The sequence below is a fragment of the Microcaecilia unicolor genome, chromosome 8 (assembly GCF_901765095.1).
Source record: "Microcaecilia unicolor chromosome 8, aMicUni1.1, whole genome shotgun sequence".
NCBI classification, from domain to species: domain Eukaryota; kingdom Metazoa; phylum Chordata; class Amphibia; order Gymnophiona; family Siphonopidae; genus Microcaecilia; species Microcaecilia unicolor.
Genome location: NC_044038.1, coordinates 204,170,063 through 204,195,309, shown reverse-complemented (window position 1 = coordinate 204,195,309; position 25,247 = coordinate 204,170,063).

Below are 25,247 nucleotides of genomic sequence, written 5' to 3'. Positions count from 1 at the left end.
TTTTTATTATATTTTTGACAAACTTTCAAATGCAGAACCACCTTCTTCAGGTCAAGTACAAGCAAAAGCTTGCCGAAAATCTGTTAGTCAAATAAAAAAGGTGTCAGTTTAATTTTCATTTTTTTTGGTTTTTGTTTTATTTCTATTTATTACCTTTAAGTGGACTAGAAAACAAAAAAGGGTTGGAGATGACCAAAACAAAAAGGTCTGTTCCAGAAAGAGTATTAACATGTTTTTTTATTGGCAATCGCACAGTCCCAATTTGCAAATCATGTGCTATATAGATGGGCCCAATACAGGCCGTAGTTTGGCTCACAAGCCTTCATCAGGTGTCCCGTGATCACATGCACAGTGTGATAAAGTGCTGTTGAGTCTGGCAACCTGACAGCACCTTTTATGACTTTATTGCATTTTCACCTTGTGGTGGCTTTCCTATCACTGTGTTCCACTTTTAAGGCATTTGCCTCATGCATTTCATCTGGACTGCTGATGAAGGCTTGAGAGCCTAGCACCTAGAATTAACATGTGTATACACATATGGGGTGAATTCTCTATATGGTGCCGAAAAAAGCACCATCTATAAGCCATGCTTAAATTTAGCTATAGAATAGCGCTTATGCTTAGGATTTATGCCTATCTTTAGGCATGGCCATTTACAACAACTGAAACGTAGTGCAAATGTACGCACCTAAAGATCCTATTGAGTATGCTCGTGGACATATGAGATAAATCAAACAATCAGGATATATTTCCCAGAACGTGGTGATTGTCCATACAAGCTTGGAAACGCCATTGGTAAAAAAAAACTCTCCACTGCTAGGAACACCCCTATTCTGTCCATAACCCTCCCATTTCCTTGCCCCCCCTTTTTTTTACTTGTGCATAAAATGTATACACAGATCCCACACCTAAATTTACTTGCATAAGTTCCAATTAAATCTAGTTAGTGCCAATAATTGCTTGTTAAAAATTTGGACCCACAATTTGTATTAACTTTTACAAAATTAGGGGATATATGTGCATAAGTGCTAATATTCTATAGCTTACATAAGCAATCAGCACCTAACTGTAAGCACCAAGTTATAGAATGAGGTGGGTATATGAACATAAGAGAACTTAAGAGTAACCATGCTGGGTCAGACCAATGGTCCATCTAGCCCAGTATACTGTTTTCCAAACAGTGGCCAAGTCAGGTCACAAGTACCTGGCAGAAACCCAAATTGTGGCAACACTCCATACTACAAATCCCAGGGCAAGCAGTTGCTTCCCATGTTTGTCTGAATAGCAGAGTATGGACTTTTTCTCTAGGAATTTGTCCAAACCTTTTTTAAACCCAGATACACTAACCACTGTTACCACCTCCTCTGGAAAAGAGTTCCAGAGCTTAACTATATCCTAGGGGAGGTGGGAGGGTATGATTTTGAGTCTCTTCTCATCTTGCATGCCTTGTTCATTCTGTGCTTTTTCAGTTTTACTAGGTATTTGGAGATGGCTGTGAATAGTCTGCTATAAAAATTCTCTCCATGTGTAATGGCGGATAGGCATCTAAGGATCACACTGCTCCTGTCTGAAGTTTTCTGTCTTCTGAAGTATGCTACCCTATTGGGAAATCAAACACATATCTGCCTTTGCTAGTGTGTTGAGAATGAAAGATTTTATTTTTAGATATTAAAAATATCTCTACAAAATGCACTTTAATGTTTTTATAAAGGGAATGATATATATATTAAAACAAATTGAGATATAAAGCATTCAGAGGATCATTGTGTTAGCATGCCAGATGTGTCACCCTGCCCCATTTTATACTTATCTGTATCACCAGCAACATCATGCACACAGCAGCCCATGACTGCTACCACTTCACCCTTACTCATCTACAATCACCAACAGCATCAGAAATGGCATTGTGAGACCGAAAGATGCTAAAAGCCACTATGCAGAAAATGATGGGGAAAGAATGGATGTGCTAAACAAATACTACTATTCTGTGTTCATAGAAGAAAATTCTGGAGTAGGACCTCAGTTGACTGACTAAGATATATATGGGAATGGAGAAGATATCACACTGTTCACAGAAGGAAGTATTTATGAACAATTTGAAAACCTAAAAATGGACAAAGCCATGGAACTGGATGAGATCCATCCAAGATATTTAGGGAACTCAGAGGTTCTGGTGGGTCCTCTCAAAGATTTGTTTAATAAATCCTTGGAGATGGGAGAAGTTCAATGGGGTTGAAGAAGAGCGAATGTGGTCCTTCACAAAAGTGGTGAAAGAGAAAAGTTGGAAACTATAGGTCAGTAAGCCTCACGTCAGTGGTTAGAAATATAATGGTGGCTCTGCTGAAGGAAAGAATAGTGAACTACCTGGAATCCAACGGGTTACAGGATCAGAAGCAGCATGGTTTTACCAAAGGAAAATTGTGTCAAACAAATCTGATTAATTTCTTTGACTGGGTGACCAGAGAATTGGATCGAGGACATGCACTAGATGTAGTCTACCTGGATTTCAGCACAGCCTTTGACATGGTTCCTCATAGGAAGCTTATCGATAAACTTAGCAGACTGAAGTGAGGACCCAAAGTTGATTGATTGACAGAGGATGGTGGTAAATGGAATTTGCTTGGAGAAAAGAAAGATGAGAAGTGGAGTGCCTCAGAGATCAGCGCTTAGGCCAATTCTGTTCAATACATTTGTGAGTGACATTGCTGAAGGGTTAGAAGGAAGTGTGTCTTTTTGCAGATGACACAGAGATTTGCAACAAAGTGGACACACTGGAGGGAATACAATTTTTGTTCCAAGGCCTGTTGAAAATGTTTGATATAGGGAAAATTCCCTGTAGAGAAAGGAAGAATCATACTCACTCCTATTCTAAAAAACATTTTGCTGTAGCTGAGTGTGACATCCAGCTATAGATCAGTTGCCTCCATACCTTTGTTGATTAAAAATATGGAGGGTGTGGAAGTGGTACAATTAACTACTTGGAACAGCATAATATTTTGCTTGAGTCTCAACTGAGCTTCAGAAGTGGGTACAGCACAGAGACTGCATTGGCTACATTGCTTTCAGAGGTTAGATGGGAAATTAGTGTTGGAAGGAGGGTTTTCCTGAAGCAGTTTGACATGTGTAGCATTTTTGACTTAGTGGACCATGATATTTTGTTGTCTATTTTAGATTATTACTGTACTGGAGGAGCTGTGCTTGAGTGGCTTATAGGTTTCCTAATAAATAGATCTTAGGTGAAAATGAAGGGGGCACTGTTATCTGCCTGGAACCCTGGATGTGGAGTTCCACAGGGCTCCCCCATTTCGCCAATACTGTCAATATAGTGATGACATCTTTGAGGAAGAAACTTTCCAATTGTGGTTTCTGTTCACTAATTTATGCTGACAATATAACAATGTATATTCCGTTTACAAGAGATATTGATGATAGAATTCAAACATAGAACTGAGGCTAAATATTTTAGAAACATGGGCATCAACTTTTAAACTGAAGTTTAATAAGGAAAAAACAACATTTGTTTTTGTTACATTTGTACCCCGTGCTTTCCCACTCATGGCAGGCTCAATGCAGTGGGCAATGGAGGGTTAAGTGACTTGCCCAGAGTCACAAGGAGCTGCCTGTGCCGGGAATCAAACTCAGTTCCTCAGTTCCCCAGGACCAAAGTCCACCACCCTAACCACTAGGCCACTCCTCCACTCCATTTCTGATATTTAGTAGTTATTTTAATATGTCTAGTGTTAAGGCTTTATGTATTGATAGTATTCAGTTTCTATTAGAGTCTACCTTAAAGATCTTGGGACTTATCTTTGATAGATGTCTGACATTTGAACCTCAGATGCAAACAATTGCTACCAAAGTATTTAGGTTATTATGGAAACTGAGATGGATCAAGTCTAATTTCACTCCTGACATTTTTAGAATGATTGTACAAACAGTGGTACTAGCCCATATTGATTACTGCAACATTATTATTATTATTATTAGCATTTGTATAGCACTATCAGACGCACGCAGCGCTGAACACCTGACATAGAGAGACAGTCCCTGTTCAAAACAGCTTACAATCTAAATAATACAGACAGACGAGACAGTTACGGGTGAGGGAAGTAAAGGTGAGAAGGAAGGAAGGGACAAGGGGGAGGGCAATTGAGTAGTGGCTAGGAGCTAAAAGCAATAGTGAAAAGGTGAGTTTCCAGCATAGATTTGAAAACAGGTAGAGATGAAGCTAGACGTATAGGTCCAGGAAGTCTATTCCAGGCATAAGGTGCTGCGAGAGAAAAGGAACGAAGCCTGGAGTTAGCAGTGGAGGAGAAGAGGGACGACAAGAGAGATTTGTCCAGTGAGCGGAGTTCACGGGGAGGAATGTAGGGAGAGATGAGAGTGGAGAGGTAATAGGGGGCTGCAGAGTGGATGCATTTAAAAGTCAGCACAAGAAGTTTAAACTGTATGCAGAAGCGGACAGGGAGCCAGTGAAGTGACTTGAGGAGTGGGCTAGTGGGTATAACGATTCTGACAGAAAATAAGTCGTGCCGCAGAATTTTGGACAGATTGGAGAGGAGAGAGATGGTTGAGCAGAAGACCAGTGAGAAGTAAATTGCAATAGTCTAAGCGAGAAGTGACAAGGGTTTGGATAAGGGTTCTGGTGGCATATTCAGAAAGGAAGGGGCGAATTTTGCTAATGTTGTAGATAAAGAAACAACAGGTTTTGGCGATCTGTTGAATATGTGCAGAGAAGGAGAGAGAGGAATCAAAGATGACTCATGCATATTGGTTTTAAAGAAACCATCTTAAAGAAATTTCATACCCTCTTAAACACTGTAGCCTGTGGGATATAAATGTCATAGCGTAATGGAATCTGCAAATGTTGCAAGTCATTGGTGAGGCCCCATTGGAAGACTGTGTTTAATTATGGAGGCCATATCTTGGTAAAGACATAAGAAGACACGAAGCAGACCAGAAGAAGGTGATGAAAATGATATCAGGATTGTGCCAAGAGACTTACGAGAAGAGACTTGAAGACCTGAATATGCATACTCTAGACGAAAGAAGAGATGGAGATATGATACAGATGTTTACACACTTGATATTAAACTACAAGCAAATCTTTTCCAGAGACAGAAACTAGAGAATATAAATAATAATAATAACAAAACTTCCTGCTCAGGCCTTGTAGTTCAGAATGGTTCACAAAACAAGAAAAATGGTCAAAACCAGGATTTATAATAAAAGCATAACATAGAATACCATAATAATTAAACATCTTTATAAATAATCAAAATTAAGAAGAGGATAAAAAATGTTTTAACATATTGTCTATGTTCCCTATAAGAACCAGATGACCTAATAACCATTGAAATATCTTTCTGAAGCTTAGTAGCCTGGTAAGCCAAAGCATACTCAAACATTTTCAATCATTTATTATCCTTAGGGGAAGGAAAAAAATATATATTATATCATTACCTTTCCTGAAATTCTTCTTAGCTTCCATTATCTTAAAATTATCATAAAAATAAGAAGGAACCAAGCCAAATACAATTTTATATAAAAAGCAAGATAATTTGAATAGAACCCTCGCTTCAATAGATAACCAACATAACTTACTATATTAAGAGGATTATCTATCCAACTTCTTTAATGAGAAGATCAAATGGAGAGCTGTATTTTGATCATTTGGATGTTTGCTTCATGTAGCCTAAATACTCAAAATTACAATAGTCAAGCTGACCCAAAATAACGGACTGTACTAATAACTTAAAGTGGTCCACTTTTAAATATTTGTGGATCTGTCTGAGTTTTCTGAAAAGCAAAAAGGGTTTTCTAGTTAAAAAAATGTATTTGCTCTACTAAATGAAACCCCAGAATTTTAATAGTAAATGAGAATATATAATCTTTCTGATCAATAGTGATTATAGATGGTACCAGACTATAAGATTTGCCAAAACGCACCCATTTTGTTTTTTATATTGTAACCCGTACCTCTCTTGTGCAGCCAAGGATAGAACAATCTCCTCCAGCCACAGGCTCCCGGTACAATGAAGAAATAGATGTCCACCAGTAACTTTCAATCTTAAGGACTTTTATTCCATGCGGGATTCTAGTACACAGTTCCAACAGCAGCATAGCACATACCAGGGTTCAATACAGGCTTACAGGCTCCAGTCTGGGCTTTTTATCCAGTGCACAATAAACAGTAGTGCAATTTCCAAGACAAACAGTTCTTTCAGTTCATCATCACAGTTCAGTCACCAAGCAGCATTTTCTACCTTCTATCCTCTTTACCTTCAGGAGAGTTCAATATTTTAGGGACTCCGTCCACCCAAGGGTTTTCCCCTGCATCAGCTTCACAGTGAATTCAATACTTTTGGGACTTCCTCTCCCCCAAGGAATCTCAGCCTGCTTCGGTACTTTAGGGACCTCCCTGCCCAAGGGTTTTCAGCCTGCAAATACTTTAGGGACCTCCCTGCCCAAGGGTTTTCAGCCTGCAACTGCTTCTCTCCTTCTACTTCTCTCTCCTGAACTGAACTGAACTCCTCTGCTGGGACTCTTTCCCACCTGCCTAATCAATCCCTGGCTTCAGCTACCACCACCAATCATCCTCCTTCCATTAGCTTCCTCACACCCAAACCAGCTGAGTTAAGCATTAGACTAATGAGACCAATGATGAGCTCCTGCACACAGGGTTTCCTAATTCTCTTTCAGCCTAGTGGCAGCCACTCTACACAACCTGCCAGCCTACCCCCATGTCTTCCCTGATTGCAGCTAGGAATCTAGTCCGGGTTCTTCATCTCCCCCTCTGGCTCCTTGCCTGCAATGCCTTCTGGGACTTGTATTTCAGACTGAAACTGCCTTAACCCAACTATCCTGAATGTGACTTTATCACAATATGTTAAGCTTTAATTTATATTTAAGCGTCCACTCCTCATTTAAGACTAGTCTCTTCTTAACTTTAAACAACCCTGACTCCAAATTACTAATAGAGATTAAAATTGAGATCATCTGCATATATGTATGTATGTTGTGCATCCAGTTTTTAAAATTCAAATACAAAAGAATATAAAAACAAATTAGAAATAATCGAGGACATGAATATTTTTCACCCTTCGGAAAAACTAGCATGCATCTTGACTCTATATGATATCTTCGTTAAAAAACATTGGAACCAATTGTATACTTTACCAGTAATTCCAATATCTGCAAGTATCATCGACAGAATATCATGATCCACAAGATCAAACATGCTAGAAAGGTCAAACTGCAAAAAAAAGTACCTGTTTTCCTCATTAAATAAAGAACAAATATTATTGATTAATGATATCACAGCTGTCTTGGTACTAAACATTGACCAAAACCCAGATTGAGACAGGTGCAAAATGCAATGTAATTCTAAGTATTCTGTCAATTGTGTAGCCACTAGGCCTTCTATTAATTTAATAAACAGTGGGATTGAGACTACTGGTCTATAATTAGATATTACCAAGTTAGAAACATTTTTATCTGTGAGAATTGGCACAACTATAATTTCCTCTGATTCTGTAGGGAATAATCCCAAATTTAGGCTTCATTCTTATTCAGGGCATAGTGTGGGTATTCAGAGATCAGGAGTGCTACTAGGGTGGGTAGGTTTGTGTGATTGACTCAGGGTAAATATTTGTAATGTTCTAGACTATATTACGTTGTCAGTTTAGCTTATAGGTACCCCACACATCTCTTGTACTTAAAAAAACACAAGAAGTAATGGGTTTTGTACTACACTGAAATGGGAAATTTATTTAAATAAAATAAGGAAGTCTATCAGGCTTATTTTCGAAAGAGAAGGGAGCCCATCTTTCGACACAAATCAGGAGGCGTCCTCAAGCGATAATAGAAAAAAGAAGGGCGTCCCTGACGAACACTTGGCTGACTTTACTTGGTCCTTTTTTTTTTTTTACGACCAAGCCACAAAAATATGCCCTAAATGACCAGATGACCTCCCCTGACTCCCCCAGTGGTCACTAACCACCTCCCTCCCCAAAAAGAACAACTTTTGTCTTTTTTAGAGTATGGGTGAAGGATGTCCTTCGCTATGCCTCCGTCCCTGCGATGGCAATTGAGGACGTCCAAAATGTGTTTTTGTGAGAAGGATGTCCATGCCTGGATATTTCTGTGAGAAGGACATCCATGCCTTTGCTATGCCTCTCACACCCCCTTTTTTTTTTATTTATTTGGATTTTGGATCACAAGTAGCAGCAGTGGGATTTGAACCGGCCACCTCTGGATTGCAAGACCAGTGCTCTAACCACTAGGCCACTCCACACCACTCCCGTGAAACTTGGCTGTCCCTGTGGGGGGGGAGGGGAGGTATGTGTGTGTCAGCGGAGGCATAACGAAGGTGTGGACGTCCTTCTTTCAAACATTTTAGACGTCCTCAACTGCCCCCCCCCCCCCCCCCCGGCGCCCCGTTCGATTATGCCCTTCCATGCAATTCTCACCATTTTTAAGCCAGCTTTACTTTTTTAAAATAAAAGCAAACCGGAGACTTGTGACTGTGAACTGCTGAGTCATTATGCAATACCTAAATATAATGAGTCTGTAGAGTGGCATGGGGAACGTGATGACATTCACAAATGTAAATTTATGGTAATGTTGCTTTAGTCATTTGCTCTAAATTAATATCCTAAAAATGACCTTATATGTTTGTATGAGCAACTGGAGTCAGTAAAATTCATAGTTAAGCATTTTAATATGCGTTTTCTGTTGTGAAACACAGGAACCTTTTGGGTTGAGACTTTGGTATTGGTAGGCATATGGTAAGAAGGGCTTTTGCATCTTTAGGGCTACTCTTCCCTTGTGCCTGTCTCCTGTGTCTGCTGTGCTGCAAGGGCTTCCTGGAGAACATCCTGGCCTGATGTTTTGTCTTGACTTCAGCACCCCTCTTTATTAGAGGGATACCCAACCATTTCTGTCATTCGCCTAGGGAGGAATGTTTAGTACAAGTACCCTCGGGTGGTACTGTGGATATCTTTCATAGGAGGCATGAATCCATAATATTTAGAGGAGTAGACTAGTGGTTAGATCACTAGGCTCAAATCCCACTTCAGCTCCTTGTGATCTTGGAGATGTCACTTAACCATCCATTGCCTCAGGTACAGAGTTAGGGACAGGGACACACTTAGGGAGGAGATTCTATATATGGCACCTAAAAAATTGGCGCTGAAATCAGTGCCGACTAAGCATATTCTATATCCGGCACCTAGATTTAGGCGTCGATTATACAATACACATAGTTGATATCTCAGTGCCTAAAACTATGCACATTCATTTACACCAATTAAAATGTGGCATGAATCCCGGCACGTAGATTTATGTGCACTGGGCCATATTCTATAACTACGCACATAAATTTCGGAACACCCACAAAGCACCTATTTCCCGACCAATAAGCACTCCCCTTTTTGCCTGCACACTTTAGAAGTTCAGTGCACTTTGTTATAGAATACACTTAGTGAGTTGTGTGCGTAAATTCTAATCAGTGCCAATTAGTGCTTATAATTGCTTGTTAACTGCTGTTATCAGTGCTCATTAGTTTGTTAAGCTACATGCATTGTTATAGAAAATGCCTGGATTTCAGCGCAGATCTCTAGGCGCACTATATAGAATCTTGAGGTTAGTGTATCTGTATATAAACTCTCTACCCCCCACCTCATCAGTGTTAAACTCCCTCCTTGTTTCTTACCATTATGGCCTCCTTGAACTTGGAGGGAACGCGGGGACCATCTCTGTAAAGATGACAATGTGGATGTATAGGTCAACAAGCAAGTTGTAGGGGAGACGTATTTGTGGACTAATTTTTTATTTTTAGAGATCATACAATATAGCAATCTGACATATTGAAGAAATTGCTCAAAGGGGAAAAAATCACACCAAAAAGATTTAGAGGATCCAGTAATAATCAACTAGCCCATATCAAAGGGAACAGCCAAAGCAAATGAAGAAAAGAAAGTACATATTAAATGCTGTTTTTCAACATTAACTACAAGTGCAGGGATATAAATAGAAAACCCCTAATTTTCTTCCTCAACCTTTATCAAATAACATTCTAACCAGACAATTCTGAAATTGTCTGGTCATCCAAAAGTTTCCAGTTGACTAAGTTCAAAAAAGGTAGATTATTTCTGTATGACTAAACATTTGTAGGAAAACTTCAGCAGCAGCACTGACTCAAAAATATTACCAGCTAGTGGATTAAATTTAACGTAACTGTGACCAGCTTTCCAGAGTTATCCTGAAAGTATACATATTGTGGAAAATCAGGTTCCGTTTTTAAGCACTCCGGTGGTCTTTTACTAAGCCGCGTTAATGTTTTGAACTCGCAGTAGAAATCAGCTGGTGGTAAATGCTGAGACGCCCATAGGAATATAATGAGCATCTTGGCGTTTACCGCCAGCTCATTTCTACCACAAGCCAAAAACGCTACCACAGCTTAGTAAAAGACCCCCTCCAGGAGGAGAATTTTCAACCAGTTACCTAGTTAAATCCCTTTTGAAAATTGTCCCCATGATACGTAATAAGTCCACAGTGATTCATGATCTCTCAGCCCCCAGCAAGTTTGTTCATTGGGATAACAACTGAATTGAGAGGGGAACGAGAAGGGGAGTAACAGAAAAAAAGATAAATTCTGCTTGGGTAAAAACTGTATCTGTGAAATGGCCATTAAAATAACGTGCTGTATTCCGATGTGATACTTGAAGTGGCTTTGCTGTGGATCAGTCCAGCAACCTCAAATTTCTTTCAGTGGAAAATGTTAGGAGTTGGTGCATAAGAAGTACCATAGAAATTGTTAAACATCATTAGCTCTGTAGCAATGAAACCAAATGAAAATGAAAACAGCTTGCCCGGTGAATTACCACAGGGCTTTCTTTGGTTAGTACTTCTGCTCTAATCCTGTCTCCTGCTTAATACACTCTCTCTCTTCTGCATCTCTCTCTCTCTCTCTCTCTCTCTCTCTCTCTCTCTCTCTCTCTCTCTCTCTTCTTAATTGCATTTAAGTGTATTTCTGGGATCATAGAACGTCTACCCAAAGCTTTAGAGGAATCCACGACAAATCCGTGAGCTTTCCATGTCGTCTGTCTGGCTTCCAGCATTCAGCATCAGCGAGATGACGGCGAGAAGCTCCTACCTGGGGGAATCAGATCTGGATTACTGAGTCTGCCTAGACTTGTCACGTCATGATTCAGTGAAGTCTTTGAGAAAAGAAGCATCTCGTTTACTTAGAGGGTACAAGGATGGGCTCCCATGTGGTCTTGGAGATATGGCCCAGAGCTAGAGGAGGAAGCCCTTGGAGTATCTCTGATGGGAATTTCAGCATCTTGATCCATAACCTGTATGCTAATCCAATAAACCCCTTCTGTGCTCTCCCTTTCCCCATGCACATAGTTCATACAGTGTAGGACAGTAATTAAAATGAAAGCACAGTGGCAGAGCTTCTATCACAGCAGACAAAGCAGAGGGAGTCAGCAGCACAGAAGCAAAAGTCGCATAGACCCACCACACTCTTGTCTATATCAGACAAGATTTGTATTTCTGTTTGTTGATTTAATATGAATGTTTTAATTGTAAGCCACCTAGAACATTATGGATTGTGTGGGTTATACATATTTTACATAATAAGTAGAGCTTCTATCACAGTCAGGCTCATTTGAAAATTAAAGCACCCTGTTCAAAGCATCAAATCACTGCAAAAAGTGGAGGAACGTTGACTTTTTAATATACCCTTCTGTAAGGGGAAAGGCATATTTATCATTGCTGCAAGGTTGGTGTTTCAGTTTATTGACATAGTTTGACACAGTTGCAGTGTTAGTGTAATATTTTGTAGTAGATTTGCTTGACTATCTGTGCTTCATTCTTTGCCTAGGTAATCTTGTACACCAGGTGACGTGGTTCAATTAAAAGAAATATATATTTTTTCAGCATAATATACTCTTCTTAACCAAAAACCATAGTAAAGCTGATTCTATTAAAATGATTCCAGGCTTGGAGCAGTCTCTAAACTGATATTTTGGTGCTGGCCTTTCAGATAAAAATACAGTCCGAAAATCCTGACTGTTTGGGGATCAGGTCAGTCCAGATTTTCTGGCTTCTCAGGCAGGATCTGAATCGGGAATAAAATGACAGTCCTGTCTGTCATCATGAGCTGTGGTGAAAATGACCGCACAGATTGGGGCTTCCAACTCCCCATCCCCCCACATATGCGGATATCGATGTTTATTTTTATCCCAGTTAAGGCCCTAAAACTGGCAAATGAAATGCATTGCATTGGAAGCCTCTGCCACTGAGGTAGGACAGCTATAGAAGCCCCGGGAGGGAAGGAGGGCACTGGGAGAAGGCAAAAATAGAGTAGACTGGTTCAGGAACAAAGTCTTTACCTGCTTGCTCTCAGAGGTGCCCCTGTGACTACGCCTCCCTCCCTCCCTGCACAGTCACATATATATTTTCCCCACACCCAACTCTCAAGGTTGCCAGGTCTGCGGGTTTCCTGCCCAATTGGGCGGCTTTCCGCAACCCGTTGCGAGCAATTTTTGCAGGCTGCGGGAAATTGGGCGGCTTTTAAAAAGCTGCGTTGTGGATTGGGCAGTTTTCTGGGACTTCTATTGGTCCAATTTGGTCCAATAGAAGCCCCGCAGAGGCAGGGTTAATGACGTCGGGGGCGGGGTTAATGACATCGGCGGCTGCGTCAGGGGCGGGGTTAGTGACGGCGGCGGCTACATCGGGGGTGGGGTTGATGACGTCAGGGGTGGGGTTTACCTTTGCGGGTTTTGGGCTCATTTTTGGGGGGGGGGGGAAATTTTTTCAACCTGACATCCCTGCCAACTCTGCCTGCTTGCTCAAGTCTTTGTGCTGCCACAGCAGCCTTACTCACAGGCTTCCTCCGGCTTGCACCATGCCTTTACCTTCTGACCCGTCCCACCCCTTCTGATGCAACTTCCTGTTAAATGACTTGCCCAGAATCACATGGAGCTGCATTGGGAATTAAACCCAGTTCCCCAGGATCAAAGTCCACTGCACTACCCACTAGGCTACTCCTCTACACCAGAGTTCAGAAGAGGTTACAAAATAGCACATGCACTAATAGCTACAAGAGTCCCGTTCATTCGTTTCCTAGTTAAATGGCTTTGAAAAATTATTCTTCCCAATGGAAATTAACCAGTCTCTGTCACCCTCTTCCACACCACTCATGCTTCTGTAAACATCTTTTGCATCTCCTCTGTTTTCTCTCCTCTAAGCCAAGGAGCCCCACTGAGATAAGGGCTGATAATCCATTTTCAATTTATTTCTTTACTCCTTACCTCTGTTTAATGCTAGTGAGCGATTTCCAGCACTGGAGGTTGCCACTTTATACTACTAATTCTTTTGTTAATAATATCCCTCTTTTGGTTAAACAAGCATTTTTGTTTGGTAGTTTTTCATGACACCATTGGATTCTCCCTTTTTGGGATATTTTGTTTTACTTTATTTATTTGGACTTAGCTAACACTGTTTGCAGTAGCAATTCAAGGTGAGTACATTTATGCTGTTCCAATGAGGGAATTTTTTTTTTCTGGCTATAAGAATGTTGTAAAATTTATGAAAACAATGCATTATCCTGTGAACCTCTTTCTGCATTTCCAAATACAATCTTCCTTTTTGTTCCCAAATGAGGATTCAGTTGGCCGAAATCAACAGACTTGTGTTTCTTTTGCTTTATTCACTTGAGGCTGGCAAACTTTTCATTTTGAAACAGTGAAAATAGTACTCATACCCTAGGAGGTGCACAGCAGTTTCAGAACCCCGGAGACACATTCTAGAAAACATTGGTATCAGCTAATTTTTTGCAAGTGGTTCATGGTGGGAAATTATCCCATGGCCCCACCCTTCCCATGTCATGGTCCTTCCCTGCTTCTCTTAAGAACACAAGTCTTGCCATATTGGGACAGAAGGTCCATCAAATTGCCATATTGGGATAGAAGGTCCATCTAGCCCAGTATCCTGTTTCTAACAGTGGTCAATCCAGGTTACAAGTACCTGGCAAGATCCCAGAACAGTAAAACAGATTTTATACTGCTTATCCTAGGAATAAGCTTTGGATTTTCCCAAGTCCATCCTGTCTTATTGACTTTTCTTTTAGGAAATTATCCACACCTTTTTTAAACCCTGCTAAGCTTACCACATTCTCTGGCAAAGAATTCCAGAGTTTGATTACTCATTAAGTGAAGAAATATGTTCTCTGATTTGTTTTAAATTTACTATTTAGTAGCTTCATTGCGTGCCTCCTAATTCTTGTATTTTTGGAAAGAGTAGACAAACGATTCACGTCTACTATCATATCTCCCTTCAGCATCCCATCCCCTTTATCATTTTTGGCACCCTTCTCTGTACCTTTTCTAATTCTGCTATATCTTTTCTGAGATGTGGTGACAAGAATTACAAACAGTATTTGAGGTGCAGTCGCATCATGGAACATTATAACATTCTCATTTTTGTTTTACATTCCTTTCCTAATAATTCCTAAATTCTATTTGCTTAATTCCTAACATTCTATGTGCTTTCTTAACCACTGCCACACACTGAGCAGAGGGGTTCAACATATCATCAACAATGACACCTAGATCCTTTTCCTAAGTGGTGACTCCTAATGTGGAACCTTGCATCAGGTAGCTATGGTTTGAGTTCCTCTTTCCAACATGCATCACTTTGCACTTGCTCACATTAAACGTCATCTGCCATTTGAATGCCCAGTCTCCGAATCTTGTAAGGTCCTTTTGCAATTTTTCACAGTCCTCTTGTGATTTAACAACTTTGTGTCATCAGCAAATGTAATTACCTCACTAGTTATTCCCATGTCTAGATCATTTATAAATATGTTAAAAAGCAGCGGTCCCATAGACCCCTGGAGAACCCCACTATCTACCTTTCTCCATTAAGAACACTGACCATTTAATCTTACTTTCTGTTTTCTTTCAACCACTAGTTTGGGAGATGGGTCTAAGCACCACATGTTGTAGTGATGACCTTCATTAGTTGCTGGTTTTCTAACCTGACTAACTTTGCATTTTTGGGGTCCTCCATACTGTTTTTAGGACCCACTGAAGAACAGCCGATCCAGTCGTGGAGCCCATCACACATGTAAATTACCTAAGATTATATAGGGTAACTGGGTCCCCCCCCCCCCCCACACACACACAGCATTGTATATTATAAGAACATTTGAAAGCACAGCAGCTGTAAACTACAGATGGTACTGCAAGTATTAAAATTTATTATATAATTGCATCCTGCAGTGGGACTGTCATGTGCATGCTAGCTTATTTTAGTAATGCCCATTCTGAAACACATCCATTTCTGCATCCTGAACCATATACAGGGTCTCACTTTTTAACCCTGTAACCCAACTCCTCTTCCACCATTTTCTTACTGTCCCATGAGCTTGGGAGCACAGTGTAATGGCTGCTGCCCCTGTATACTGCAAACAGTTTATCACAACAATAAACAGTTGGGATTAAAATGGAAAGGTACTTGGAAAAATAGAAGGTGTCTTATTGTACAGACAGGTAAAAATACAGTCTAGTTGAAGAATATCTGACCCCCTGCAGCTTATATCCCAAATCCATTGAGAAGTGCGTTTTACTTCTTCTGTGAGCATTAATTGTCAGTAGTAGCAGTGCAGTTGGGGATGGAAATCAGTGTAACACCTGCACAAGAGCAGATCCTGTGGCCCTGACCACCTGGAGGCCCTAGGTGCTGAAACTGGCTCTGTAGTATTCCTCTCGTCAGTGCCTGATCCTGTTGCTGATTTTTTTTTTTTTTCTTTTCCTTATGGGCCTGTCTGTAAGATCAGTGATTGATGTGGCAGCCATTGAATTAAAGAGAAAGGAGGGTCCACACAGCTTCTACAGGTAACCAAAGTACAGAACAAGGATGGAAGGGAAGAATAGTTCCGACTAACCAGGCAAAATAGAAGTAGAGTTCCTAAAAAGTTTAATTGTCAAACTGGGTAATCTACGATATTAAAAAGGAGGTGACCCAAGTGACCCAACACTGGCTGTGTTTCGGCTAGAAAAAGCCTTCCTCAGGGTTTAGAACATAAATAGACATGGAACTAAATAGAACATAATATACTGATATATCATCATAAACTGCATTAAAACATCACAATAAAACATGTGTATAGTATAAAATAACTGTAAAATAGCGGAGTATGGTGAAATGAATCAAGGATGAATAGAGGTGCACAAAAGTGACCGTGAAATGGCGAAATGTATCCAATAAAAACATTATCTTATCTACCTATATTCCATAGTGAACGTTATGATAGTCATGCACTGTGAAATGCCAAGTTGACAAAATATGAAGTTTAACAAAGGTATGGAAAATGACATTTATAATGACTAAAAGTTAAATAAATACTTGTTTAATAAATACAATGTGAATCATGCAGTCTGTGTATCAGAGAATGCATCCGAGATTTGCAGTGTGCAGGAGGGAGGAATAAAGACAGCTTGATGCGACATAATACATACTGTTCACTTTCTAGGTTTAACAATACTCGGCACTAACAGCATACGTCACAGTACATAGCACATATTTTAATATACATGATCCTGTTTAAATATATGATGTGTTTCATCGTTTATTTTGTTGCTTTTTTCATTGATTTGAGTGTTGCCGAGCAAACACTATGACACTGCGTTGGAGCGTTTTTGATTTAAGGTTTCCTTATTTCTGTTTATTATCTACTATAGTCATCTGGGCACATGATGCCCCATCCACTTCATATACATATGGATGGACTTTTTCTATGAGCATTTTTCAGCATTTTCACTTATGTTTTATAGCGCCTCACTGTTGTCAGTTTTATTAAGATACTAGTAAAAAAGGCCCGTTTCTGTTAGAAATGAAACGGGCGCTAGCAAGGTTTTCCTCGTAGTGTGTATGTTTGAGAGAGTGTGTGTGAGATTGACTGTGTGAGAGAGAGTGAATGTGCGAGTGTTTGTATGTGACAGAGAGAGAGACTGAGACTGGGTGTGAGTGTGTCCGTGAGAGAGAGAGAGTGTGTGTGTGAGAATCAGAGTGTGTGCCAGGGGCCCCTCCCTCCCTCCGAATTCCAGGGTCATCCCCCTTCCCTCCCTCCGAGTTTCTCCCCGACGTACAGGGCTATATGTGCAGTTACTCGAGGCTGGACTTAAAAACCTCCTTGAACTTGATACTGCAAAACCTGGCATCGTCTGTCCCGAGTAGGAGAAGTTCAGAGAACAGTTCTGCTGGCCCATCTGTGTCTGTTGTGAGTAGAAATACCTTTCTTGTGCTCCGATCTTCAGCTCAGGCAATTCTTTGTTCTGAGGATCCAGTTGTTTATTAAACGTTTGTGACTCAGTCCCGTTTAGCATAGTGAGAGAACAGAAGTGGCTGTAGAATGTGGGTGTAGTGCTCCCATTGACAGCCAGCAGCACAGAAAAAGAAACGATTAGGGGTAGAGGATGTGTGAAGAAGAGAAGATCTGCAGCTGACTGTGTGTCAGGACCAAAACTGTCTCCCAGCCTTCTTTTGCCATTAGCATCACAAGTGATCAAAGTTTATGTATAGCTACAGAGAAAAAAACGGGAAACAATAGAATTCCCCTCACCAGTTAGCCAAAGTCCCTGCAGAGGTGTGGTCGACTTTTTTTTTTTTTTTGCCGTTTTGATTAGTTTCAGGAGTCCTCTGACTGCTCCTCCCCGTCATTCAACCTGCACCATGCTCTCTTCTAGTAGCTTAGATGAACCCGTCCTATTCTTATTGAAAGAAACTGGCTCGCCCTCAAGGAGAACAGAGCTTATTGATTGGCTGATTCCTCTTAGTAGGTGAGTCCTATCTTAGCATTTTGCTACGACTGTTCAAGTGTCCTTCTATGAAACAGCACGAACTCAACAACAACGGGCTTTTAGATTGTCTGGTTGCTGAGGAGGAGGGTCTTATTGTAACAGTAGTAAAAGAGGGCGGGCCCGGAGCAATTCCCCCCCCCCCCCCCCGCCTCCCTGCCTCCCTCCCTGCCAACCCCTTCGTTGCATATGCCTTGTAGCGCTATAGAAATGCTAAATAATAGTAGTAGTAGTAGTTGTTCTGCCATTGCTCCGCCCTCGAGGGCAGGGCCCGGAGCGATTTTGGTGGCTTCACCACCACGAACCTTCGAACCTTTTTGAAGGAACTCAGGGCTTGGCTTCACTGACGTCAGTGTCCTCAGAACGTTGAGGGTGAGTTTTATTATAGTAGATATATGAACCTAGCCTTAGCCTCAGTGGCATAGTTACATGCCATTGTCATTTTCACTTTGTGATCCATTGCTTTAGATCAGTATATTCTACTATCTGTTGTCCTTATGTTCGGACGACAGATATAATGTGCGCACTTCATTTTATTTTAAAGTCATATCTTTGCTCTGCGGTTCACTCCCTCACACTTATATATTACTCATGCATGTCATTAGTTTAATATTTTTGATATAGATACTATCATCATCTAACACTTTTACGTATCCATTTTTTGTCTACCCAGATATCTGTAGTTCATTTGCAACATAACACAGGGCATATAACCATTCTATGCTATGCCTACATTAAGATTTCACGTTCTCTCTAGTGCTTAAGAATCCCTGTTACATCCTTCATTTCACGAACTGAGAAGTTTACTATAGCGGTATGCAACACATCAATACAACATTCACTGTGGAATATAGGTAGATAAGATAATGTTTTTCTTGGATACATTTCTCCATTTCACGGTCACCTTTGTGCACCTCTCTATTCGTCCTTGATTCATTTCACCATACTCCGCTATTTTACAGTTATTTTATATTATACACATGTTTTATTGTGATGTTTTAATGCAATTTATGATGATGTTTCAGTTATATTATGTTACATTTAGTTTCATGTCTATTTATGTTCTAGACCCCTGAGGAAGGCTTTTTCTAGCTGAAACACGGCCTGTGTTGGGTCACTTGGGTCACCTCCTTTTCAATATAGTGGATTACTCAGTTTGGCAAATAAACTTTTTAGTAACTCTACTTCTATTTTGCCTGGTTTGTCAGAACTATTCCTCCCTTCCACCCTTTCTCTGCACACAGCCACTGAACCGCCAGTCCACCTTTCTCTGATCCTCTGTCTTGGTGAAATGTTTGCTCTTGGTAAATAATTTGCATCAGTGTCATAGCAAAATTTCCCTTGTTTGAATGTGGAAGTTACTCTTTGGATGGCATTAAGGGAGTATGGTAAAGGCAGAATGGAGGTGAAGTGGATTGACTGAAGGGTGCATCGTCCTCCAAAAAGAACATCAGTAAAGAATGAGGACAGTAAACATTTTCTGCCTTTATACAGTGGTGAGGCTAGGCAGACACATTTGTTCCTGAATTCAGCTGAAACTAATAGAGTTATTACTTTCATAACATTAGTTCAAACACTAAAAGTAAATAAATAATAAATACTGTGATAAACACAGGACTGCCCTACCCTGAGGAGGCCGCTGTCCTAGAGAAAAGACTGGAAAATGCCATGATCTGGTCACTAGAGGGCGCTCCAATGGGACACCAGGGTAATGACCTGAAGGGGCCACTAGAGGGAGCTCCAGCCAAGGCCAGGAACATAGAGGCCAGGGAAGACCCATAGCCGAGGATTCCCCTTTAAGAAAAAGGCACCTTGGAGAAAGTACTGGACTCTTCTGGAACCAGGAGGAGGGGCTCAGAAGGGGTGTAGTGGGCTATGAGCAGCCCTATATAACTCTAGAGGAGCTAGGAGAGAGGAAAACAGGGACCTGAATGGAGGAGCTAAGGAGAGACCTGCTGGAGGAGACCCCAGGAAGCATGAGAAAGAAGAATCCCTCTAGAATCAAGAAAGTACTTACCTTGCTATAGATATAATGAAGTTAATAACTGTGCTGGAACTTCCATGTGGAGAAACATTGGAGGCTAAGAAATAAGAACAGGACTAACAGCTGTGGGGTGGAGGACAGGACTGTAAAATTAGTGTGTGAAGTAAAAGTCCTATCCAAGGGAGGTGGCTGCTCTAACTGAGACCCAGGTCTCCCAAATAAAAGGGCTCAGTTGAGGAAAAAACAGGATGAACTGTTTGTGGAAAGAAGTTGCTCCCCACAGAGTGGATCATGGATGCTAATGGAGTGGATTTGCATCTGCTGTGATTAATTTGCTTATCTCTTAAAGCCTAGAAACAAGTGTTGTATTCCCAAGAAAGGTGACAGGGAGTGCATCAGGGGTTCCTGAAATGTGACCTGTTACTCAAGGATACTTCAGAGAAGGATTCTAAGAAAGGATGATAATTGAGGAACAGTCACCCTGAATTGAAAGAGGAGCCCAAATGTTGAGACAGAGATTACAGGTTGTTATAGAGAATGGTCTCTGAGCCTTTCTTACAGGCAAAGTTGTAGTGAGACCTGACAAGAACGAAAAGGGGACTCTCAGCACATAAGAGTACTCTGGGCGGTTACAATACATATTTCCACATTCCATATAAAAACTATTACTATTAATTATTACTATGGTACTACTAGGTGTATACAACACTGTATACATTATACGTATTTTCTGTGTCACTACTGGGCTCTCACAATCTAAACTTTTATACCTGGGGCAATGAAGGATTAAAGTGCTCTTTTACTAAGCCATGTAGACGTCTACACGTGCCCAACGCATGCCAAAATGGAGTTACCGCCTGACTACCACGTGGCTTTTGTGGTTATTTCATTTTTGGCGTGCGCCTGATAAGTCTGGAAAATATTTTTCATTTTTGGGTGCACCCCAAGTGGCATTTGACGCACGTAGGTCATTATTGCCTGGATTCTTTACTGCTAGGTCAATGGCTGGCGGTAAAGCCTCATACTCAAAATGGATGCATGGCAATTTTGATCCTGCCGCCAAAAAAGGGCCTTTTTTACAGAAGCACTAAAAAATGGATCAACGCGCACCCAAAACCTATGCCTACAGAACCGCAAGCCATTTTTTAGTGCGCCTTTGTAAAAGGACCCCTAATGGGCTCATTTTTGAAAGAGAAGGACGCCCATCTTTCGACACAAATCGGAAGATGGGCGTCCTTCTCCCAGTTTCGTCCAAATCAGTATAATCGAAAGCCGATTTTGGACGTCCCCAACTGCTTTCCATCGCAGGGATGGACAAAGTTCAAGGAGGCGTATCGGAGGTGTAGCGAAGGTGCCTTGATTTTCTCTAATTACCGACCCATCTCCCTCCTTCCTTTTCTCTCCAAATTACTTGAGCGTGCTGTTCACCGCCGCTGCCTTGATTTTCTCTCCTCACATGCTATTCTTGACCCACTACAATCTGGTTTTCGCCCTCTCCACTCAACCGAAACTGCGCTTACTAAAGTCTCCAATGACCTATTACTGGCTAAATCCAGAGGTCAATATTCCATCCTCATTCTTCTTGATCTTTCCGCTGCTTTTGACACTGTCGATCACAGCATACTTCTCGATACGCTGTCCTCACTTGGATTCCAGGGCTCTGTCCTTTTCTGGTTCTCTTCCTACCTCTCCCTCCGCACCTTTAGTGTTCACTCTGGTGGATCCTCTTCTACCTCTATCCCTCTGCCTGTCGGCGTACCTCAGGGTTCTTGTCTTGGTCCCCTCCTCTTTTCTATCTACACTTCTTCCCTTGGTTCATTACTCTCATCCCATGGCTTTTCCTACCACCTCTATGCTGATGACTCCCAAATCTACCTTTCTACCCCTGATATCTCACCTTGCATCCAAACCAAAGTTTCAGCGTGCTTGTCTGACATTGCTGCCTGGATGTCTCAACGCCACCTGAAATTAAATATGACCAAAACCGAGCTTCTCATTTTCCCCCCCAAACCCACCTCCCCGCTCCCCCCGTTTTCTATTTCTGTTGATGGCTCTCTCATTCTCCCTGTCTCCTCAGCTCAAAACCTTGGGGTCATCTTTGACTCTTCTCTCTCCTTCTCTGCTCATATCCAGCAAACCGCCAAGACCTGTCGTTTCTTTCTTTACAACATCCGTAAAATCCGCCCCTTTCTTTCCGTGCACTCTACCAAAACCCTCATCCACACCCTTGTCACCTCTCGTTTAGACTACTGCAATCTGCTTCTTGCTGGCCTCCCACTTAGTCACCTCTCCCCTCTCCAGTCGGTTCAAAACTCTGCTGCCCGTCTCATCTTCCGCCAGGGTCGCTTTACTCATACTACCCCTCTCCTCAAGACCCTTCACTGGCTCCCTATCCGTTTTCGCATCCTGTTCAAACTTCTTCTACTAACCTATAAATGTATTTACTCTGCTGCTCCCCAGTATCTCTCCACACTCGTCCTTCCCTACACCCCTTCCCGTGCACTCCGCTCCATGGATAAATCCTTCTTATCTGTTCCCTTCTCCACTACTGCCAACTCCAGACTTCGCGCCTTCTGTCTCGCTGCACCCTACGCCTGGAATAAACTTCCTGAGCCCCTACGTCTTGCCCCATCCTTGGCCACCTTTAAATCTAGACTGAAAGCCCACCTCTTTAACATTGCTTTTGACTCGTAACCACTTGTAACCACTCGCCTCCACCTACCCTCCTCTCTTCCTTCCCGATCACATTAATTGATTTGATTTGCTTACTTTATTTATTTTTTGTCTAGTAGATTGTAAGCTCTTTGAGCAGGGACTGTCTTTCTTCTATGTTTGTGCAGCGCTGCGTATGCCTTGTAGCGCTATAGAAATGCTAAATAGTAGTAGTAGTAGACTTGGGCGTGCCTAATACATGGACGTCCTCGACCCATAATGGAAAAAAAAGGGCGTCCCTGATGAACACTTAGATGACTTTACCTGGTCATGTTTTTCTTACGACCAAGGCACAAAAAAGTGGTTGACATGACCAGATGACCACCGGAGACAATCGAGGATGACCTTCTCTTACTCCCCCAGTGGTCACTAACCCCCTCCCACCCACAAAAATATCTTTAAAAATATTTTTTCCCGCCTCAGATGTCATACTCAGGTCCATGACAGCAGTATGCAGGTCCCTGGAGCAGTTTTAGTGGGTGCAGTGCACTTCAGGGAGGCGGACCTAGGCCCATCCCCCTCCCTACCTGTTACTTTTGTGGAGGAAACAGCGAGCCCTCCAAAACCCACCAGAAACCTACTGTACCCACATCTAGGTGCCCCCCTTCACCCATAAGGGCTATGGTAGTGGTTTACAGTTGTGGGTATTGGTTTTTAGGGGGGGTTGGGGGGCTCAGCAGACAAGGTAAGGGAGCTATGTTCCTGGGAGCATTTTATGAAGTCCACTGCAGTTCCCCTTAGGGTGCCCAGTTGGTGTCCTGGCATGTCAGGGGGACCAGTGCATTACAAATGCTGGCTCCTCCCACGACCAAAGGGCTTGCATTTGGTCATTTCTGAGATGGCCGCCCTTGGTTTCCATTATCGCCAAAAATCAGAAACGACCAAGTCTAGGGACGACCATCTCTAGGGATGACCTAAATTTCAAGATTTGGGCATCCCCGACTGTATTATCGAAACGAAAGATGGACGTCCATCTTGTTTCGATAATACAGGTTTCCCCGCCCCTCCATCGGGATGGTTTGCGAGGACGTCCTCAACAAAACTTGGGCGTCCCTTTTGATTATGCCTCGCCACGTGACTTGCCCAGGGTCACAGAGAGCTGCAATGGGAATTGAACCCAGTTCCCCAGGATCTAAATCCGCTTCACGAACTATTAGGCTACTCCACGCTTCGGGAGCAATCTTTACCCACTGAAGTTTGACCATAACCATTTTCTACAGAGTAGCTCCAACATAACATTCAGTGACTGGAGAAATTTATCCAATCAATATATATAAAAGGCGAGTGTCGTACTCACTCGCAAATGCGCAGTAGAGACCTTCTCTGCCCCGCCCCCGCGTCAATACGTGATGACGGGGGGCGGAACGGAGAGGGTCTGTACTGCGCATTTCTGAGGGAGGGACACCGCCGTCTAACGCTCCCCCACCCAAGTCGCCGCCGCCACCCACCTTCTACCCGGTCGGGCCCTTGCTCCACTATTGAAACAGCGAGGGTCCGGGAACGCAGCACTGAGCTCTGCTGAGCTGCCAACATCGCCCTTCCTTCTTCGTCTCTGCCTCTGTCCCGACCTCGATGACGTTACGTCACACGAGGGCGGGACAGGCAGAGAAGAAGAAGGAAGGCCACGTCGGCAGCTCAGCAGAGCTCAGTGCTGCGTTCCCGGACCCTCGCTGTTTCAATAGCGGAATGAGGGCCCGGCCGGGTGGAAGGTGGGTGGTGACGGCTCGGGGGAGGGCGCGAATTCGGAGGGGGAGGGGCAGCGGCGAACTCGGCGTCGGGGGCGGCCCTTTCAACCCCCCCTTCCTATAATAGCCCGTTTTTACGGGCTCAAAGGCTAGTAAGATGATAATTAGCATGTGGAAGCTGTGGTTACTCTCTATAATCTCACTGTCCTTTTGGTTATGAAACAAGACATTAAGAAAGAAAATTAGATGATATCTTTTTTTATTGGACTAACTTAACACATTTCTTGATTGATCAGATTCTCATCCAATAAAAAAAAGGTACCATCTAATTTTCTTTTTTATGTTTTGTTTTATTTCTATATATTACCATAAAAATGGACTACCACGGCTATCATACCATTTTACTCAAGGTTATGAAACAATAAGGGATTAAAAGAATCCTACATGATGGTGTCCTTTTTTTTTTTTTTTTTAAATCCTTGCTTTGTAGACATCATGGAGACACCTATCACTTCCTTACTTTATAAATGTATCTTGTGGTTTGACCCTGAAATATCCATTATGTTTTTAAGAATAACTGCGGGATTTGCATGTTCATGGTATTGCTTATTTGATTTCACTAGTATTTTATTGTAAGCCACAGGGCATTGTCTTATCAAGTGATTTATGAAGTTGAACAAATGAATAAATGATGACCAAAGAGACTATTTTAGAAGCCCTATTCATGACATAACAAATACTGGCATTTACATCTTCCAGTTTAGAAAGCTGGATTTATATGTGTAAATTGAGAATTTGTGCATATGGCAAGTAGGCATTGTTTGAGTGGAGCTAAAAGCTACACGTGTAATCCCCCATCATCCCCTGGATTCTAGTGCACCTAGATTTACGCATGATTCTGTACGTAAATCCAGGTGTATTTTATAACTACGCGCATAGATTGTTTTTAACAAGCTGTTAGCTGCTAACAGCTCTTAACAAGCAATAACAAGC